This window comes from Oncorhynchus mykiss, chromosome 10 (assembly GCF_057628025.1).
Source record: "Oncorhynchus mykiss isolate SJ-2025 chromosome 10, ASM5762802v1, whole genome shotgun sequence".
In the NCBI taxonomy this organism is placed as follows: domain Eukaryota; kingdom Metazoa; phylum Chordata; class Actinopteri; order Salmoniformes; family Salmonidae; genus Oncorhynchus; species Oncorhynchus mykiss.
This window is the reverse complement of record NC_143031.1, coordinates 60,326,661-60,333,279: the sequence shown is the minus strand read 5'-3', so window position 1 is coordinate 60,333,279 and position 6,619 is coordinate 60,326,661.

Genomic DNA, 6,619 nt, shown 5'->3' with positions numbered 1-6,619 from the left:
AATTTCTAAATTTGCTTATATTACGGATACAGCTGGACACAGTTTATCGAAACAAATATGGATCCAGTTTTAATCGCACAGACGTTCTAGGTTTCAGGTACTTAGTTATTCTTTAGTTTTTATTTAGATTTTGGGCCATTATTGGAATACATTTTAAGTTAGACATTGTATCCATCAATTAATTTAAAGGGAAATCATTAAATTGTGGTAGTGTTCATATTTGTCATAGCATTTAAATATGAATTTGCTTTACTGATGGTATCATATTAATTGTTTTTCATTTTGTTGTATTCCAGTCAAGGTTCGGTTGTGGTAGATGCTAAGCTGATATTTAACAATGCCAGCTCAGTCCCTGAGTCCAGTGCAGTGGTTGCAACCTTGATAGAGAACATCTCAAGCAACAGCTCTTATATCTCTCTCCCACTGAACACAACTTCTATCGTGGCAACAAGTACAAAACCTTAATATTCTGAACTCTAAGTTACTTAGTATTTCCAAGCACTCTCTCTACCTCAAGTGTTTTAAAGACCAAGTTATCATGCAACTGCACTTCTTTATATGTCTGCATTTTACTTTCCTATGTTTGAGTATATTCAATTAATTAGAGTTATCTGGTCTCTATATTACTTAACTGTTTAACATTCTAAGAATATTATAACAACTGAAACAAATCCCTTTAAACGATTATTGAATGGAAATCAAGTAATCTATTCTATCATGTCATGTCACAATACAATTCTGATCGTTAACAGTGATCAGATGTTGTCGAAGCTGTGTGCAATGCTTAATGTAAATGTTTCTTTAACATCAATACATCTTCTGTTATACACACATAATGATATCTGATGATTTGCTGTCTTCCAGGAGTCATTTCAACCTCAGCTACAACTACTACTTCTACTCCAGATCCTCCAATATCAACACCATATACGGTCATGAAAGCAACTTCAGCCCCCTCAAACAGGTCAATTACAAACATGGTTGTCATCAATGCAACATCGGATCCTGTGAACATGTCAACAACACACATAGTGCTCAATGGAACATCAGCGCCCATAAATGTGTTAACATCAGCCCAAAATGCTATCAATGTCACATCAGGACCTGTAACACAAAGCAATACAACTTCAACACTATCAACTACAACCCCATCGTTGTCAACTACCCCAATAGTCAACACAACAGCTCCTTCAACTCCACCCATAGTCAACACAACAGCAACTCCAACTACCCCAGTAGTCAGTGCAACAACATCTCCAACTACCACAGTAGTCAGTTCAACAATCTCTCCAACTACCAGTGTGGTCAGTGTAGCAACTCCTCCAACTACCCAAGTAGTCAATGCAACAGCTCTTCTAACTACCCCAGTAGTCAAGACAACACCTAATTCAACTACCCCAGTAGTAAATGCAACAGCTCCTCCTACTACACTAGCAGTAAGCACAAAAGTTCCTCAGATTAGTCCAGTAGTCAATGCAACAGCTCCTCCAACTACACCAGTAGTCAATGCAACAGCTTCTCCAACTTCCCCAGTAGTCAGTGCGACAGCCACTCCAACTACCCCAGTAGTCAGCACAAGTTACTCCAACTACTGCAGTAGTAAAAACATCTCTAGCTCCAACCGCTCCGATAACCAATTTGACCGAAGTACTAACTACCCCATTACCAACTACGCCGGTAGCAACTAACCCAGTACCAACTATCCAAGTGCCAACAAAGGCGCCACTGACCAGCCCACAACTGTCACTGCAGTTCAGCCTGATATCTATATTCACTATCTCTCTGAGCAACAGTAGTTCACCAGTTCCTGGCTTTGGCAAATCATGTGACTACACAGGTAACTTTCATTCAATTTAATACAGTGTCGTTAGTTGTTTGAAAGACGCATGACAAAATCATAATCATGATCATCTTCGTCATAATTCATCATATGGCATCTTGATTACTAGCCTTACATTGTTGAATTGTTATTATAATATAACTTAAAATTCTGTATACACTTTTTTCAGCTGGATAATTTGTTCAAGGCTCAATTTGGAGCCAGATTCTTTCGAACTGTTGTCAATAGTTTCAGGTGGGTACATAATTATCATCTGAATGACTTTGAAACAGTGTGGATGATGGAGAAAAATAACATTTCAATGAGTATTGTTATTTTGTATTCCTTGGGAGTGGGTTGTTACTGAAGTAATGCTTGCAAAAGTTCTTACAATTTTTCTCATATTATTTTCAGGTCAGGGTCAATTGTGGTGGATTCTACGTTGATATTCAACAACATCAGCTCAGTGCCCAACGATAGCCTGGTAGCACAAACTTTACAAACTGCCATTACTTCCAACACGTCTGGCCTGACCTTGCCAATCAATTCATCCTCCATTGTGGTCACACGTAAGACAATTCATCAACACATCGCTTTACCTATTCTCACACACTCAAAACACTAGATGGCGCCGAAAGATAGGGCTGCTTCGCTTCTAGTTCTTAGGAGACTTTGCAGTGTTTAGTTTTTTAATGTATTTTTTCTCACATTGTTAGCCCAGAAAATGTACGTGTTATTGATTACAGCTGGGAAGCACTATTAGATATCAGAGCGACGGTGACTCACCAGCACTACCAGCATTACGACCTGCAATACAACTTTCCCCAAGCAGATCCTTTGTTTGCACCAATTGAACTGATTCCAGAGGCTGACCCAAAACAAAAAAGGGGTACTCGGAGGGTTCTTCTAGTCCAATTTAGAAGGCGCACACATGACACACCTTTCCAGAGTGTATTATTTGATAATGTTCAGTCCCTGATTAAAAACGTTGATGAGATTAGGGCAATGTTTTTTTTCCAGAGAGACATCAGGGATTGCAACATACTCTGTTTCACGGAAACATGGCTCTCTCGGGATATACTGTCGGAGTTGGTCTAGCAATCTGCATTATCAGTTCATCGCACCGACAGTAATAAACATCTCGCCGGGAAAAAGAAGGACGGGGATGTATGTTTGATGATTAACAAAAAATGATGTAATTGTGATAACATACAGGAACTCAAGTAATTTTGTTCACCTGACCAAGAATACCTCACAATCAAATCTATATCCCCCCTCAAGCTGATACCACGATGGCCCTCAAGGAACTTCACTGGACTTTATGCAAACTGGAAACCATATATCCTGAAGATGCATTTATTTTAGCTGGAGATTTGAACGAAGCAAATTTGAGAAAAAGGCTGCATAAATTCCACCAGCAAACTCTAGACCACTGTTACTCCAACTTCCGGGATGCATACCAGTCCCTCCCCCGCCCTCCTTTTGTCAAATCTGACCACAACTCAATTTTTCTGCTCCCTTCCTATAGGCAGAAACTCAAACTGTTAGTACCCAATCTGAGGACTATTCAACGCTGGTCTGACCAATTAGAATCCATACTTCAAGACTGTTTTGATCACGTGGACTGGGATATGTTCCGGGTAGCTTCCGAGAATAATATGGACGAATTCACTGAAACGATAACTGAGTTTTCAGGAAGTGTATAGGAATTTTGTACCCACTGTGACTATTAAAACCTACCCTAACCAGAGACCGTGGATAGATGGCAGCATTTGCGTAAAACAGAAAACACGAACCACCGCATTTTAACATGGAAGGTGACTGGGAATATGGACAAATACAAACAGATTAGTCATTCCATCCGACAAGGCAATCAAACAGGCAAAACGTCAGTATAGAGACAAAGTGGATTCACAATTCAACGGCTCAATACGTCTGTGGCAGGGTCTACAGACAATCATGGACTACAAAGGGAAAACCAGAGGAAACAAAAGGAAAACCAGCCATGTTGCGGACACCGACGTCTTGCTTATTGGTTACTAACACAATGCAATAACTGGTCCCTAGTGGACTAAACCGATATGACGGCTTGGTAGACAATGGACAGGGTGGGGACAGATAAAGAGTGGGAAAGACATAATGGGACCCACTACACACAGTTGATAACTAGGCTCATTGAAATGATTATACTTTTCACATGAACAGCCGCTCATTTGAAAATAATTGCAATATATATATTCACGCCTGTATGTCTTGTTGTCTCTGACGAAATCTTCGGTCTGTTTGCTGGAGAGTCGGTCGACAGAAATTCTCTGGCTGTGTCCACCAGAGATCAAAATCTTTCATAGTTGTAGCCCTGTTACAATGGATACGTCAGATGTACCAATGGCCGTTCTATAGGGAAATCATCTCCAGAATGGATCTTTCAGAGTACGATTCGGTCGTTTGATTGTGAAATGTTCTCCTCTCGTCTTCGGTCGAGTTTCCTAGACTTTTCACATAAACAGCATCAGACTGTGAATGTGTGCATCTTCAGTTTTGTAGATTTCCTAACCATTCGCAACGTCCGGTTCAACACTGTCCGTCTGCTTGTTCTATAGAGTAGTTGCCATTTCAACGTGGGGACTCCCGTCCCTGCGTTTTCTTGACTAATTGTACATTTTCTCACTAGTGGGTTTTATGCACTCGGGGGAAAAGGGTTGTTCCCTCCTTTTGTCGTAATGTCTGTACTTACATGGGTATGGCCACTGACTAGGTTAAGGAAAGACGCATACGATCAAAGTGAAAAGTGATGACATGGAAATGTGTAAAACAGGATTTATCGATCTCGGTTCATTTAGTGCATTTTTAAGGGATAGTTCTGGAAGTTTCTGAGAAGTCATATGACTTCTCTGTAAGCAATTTAGCGACAGTAAGAAGTATTATCACAACTACTCCCCTCTTACCCCCATTCAACGAAAGAGCATAAACTAATATCATACTGTGCTATCAATAACTGGCAATAAAAGTGATATTTTATACTCTATACAACCATTTGTCTAACTGAGTAAAGAAAAGATCAGTCTACATTATTTGTTGACATACTTACAGGTCAGTAGTGTCAGACCTTAAGTGTGTGCACACAACACTGGTGGTGTTTTCTCTACGGGTTCTATGTAATCTAACTCAACAGTACACCCCTTGTAGTTGCTCATAGTTCTTTGCAGAGGCCTACTGAGCACTTGGAGGTGGAATTGTAAACACTTGAATGCTGAATCATTCTTTTAAAGCTTAACATCTAAGGGTATAAGAACTCGCTGTTTGTTATCTACGCATAGTCACTTCACCCCTACCTACATGTACAAATGACCTCAACTAACCTGTACCCCCGCACATTGACTTGGCACCGGCACCCCCTGTATATAGCCTTGTCATTGTTATTTTATTGTATTTTTTTAAATGATTTTTTACTTTAGTTTATTTGATACATTTTTTCTTAACTCTTTCTTGAACTGTGCTGTTAAGGGCTTGTAAGTAAGCATTTCACGGTAAGGTCTACACATGTATGTATGTATTCGGCGCATGTGACAAATAAAGTATGTATGTATGTATTCTAATACAGTATAGTATATGATGTAGATAATATAGTACAGATAGAACATCTATTTATAGTTCCTATTGGGCTATTTCACTGATCTACACAACTTACTCCACATTTTCAAAGTGAAATCCACAGTCCTGATCCAGAAAATATTGTCTATTTCTTTCTCAGCAAGGGAGAAGACTTGGCATATGTTTTCAGGTTACAGAAATTCCCACCATGAGATGTCATAGTTTTGTGCTGTTATGCATATACAGTATCACCACCAACAGCATCACTAGTTCCATGACATTTACACCTTTGGAATATGTGGAATGCACAAGACTCCACTTTGCCAATAAACTGGTGTAAACATCCCTAGTAATCTGACCGATTACTCAGTACTTGAGCTCTTTTGAATGACACCCATGTGCTGCCTTGAAGTCACAAAGTGCACATTCCCCAACAAACCTCCCACTGAGTGACAGAAAGACCAGGTTAGGTAGGGGACAGAAAGGGACAGAGAGGACCCAAGATCAAAAGCAGTCACTCCTCACAGGTGGCAGTCAATAGACAGTTGAGTCCAAAATTAGATTCATTTTCATTTACCTGCATATTCTTGTCGAATGCCTCAACACCTAAACAGCAATAAAAACAAATGAAAGGTAAGCATAAATACCATATTTATGCTTACTCTTTCATGTATACCTTACATAGAGATGTATTGGTCATGGACATGTGGTTAAAAGTCATGGATAAGTCATATAAAAGTAATGAAATTCCATCTCTCAAAATGTGTATGAATCCTGATCTATATACGGTCTTAGCTTATATTTTCAGAGAAAGTGATGCTTCTGCATCCAGAGGTGGAGACGTTGAGGGAGTCTTGCTGCCAGAGTGACACATTTTCAACCCCACCAGAAATGCTTGTCAATGAAAAATATTAAGATTTAATTCCTTAGACTTTGTTCTAATTAATTCTTTACAATCTTGTTTTTTACATCGTATTTGTAAAATACAGTATTTCAATTGTTTTTATTGGTTGATATGTAACTTATTTATTTTGTTACAGCTACCACAGAACAAGTAGTTCACCAAAAAGTACCAGTCAAAACAGCTGTGGTGAAGCTAAGACTACATGATAAACGCATGCAGTGACTTCGGAAGGTATTCAGATCCCTTGACCCTTTCCACATTTTGTCACGCTGAAAAGTTCTAAAATTGATTACAAAAAATATATA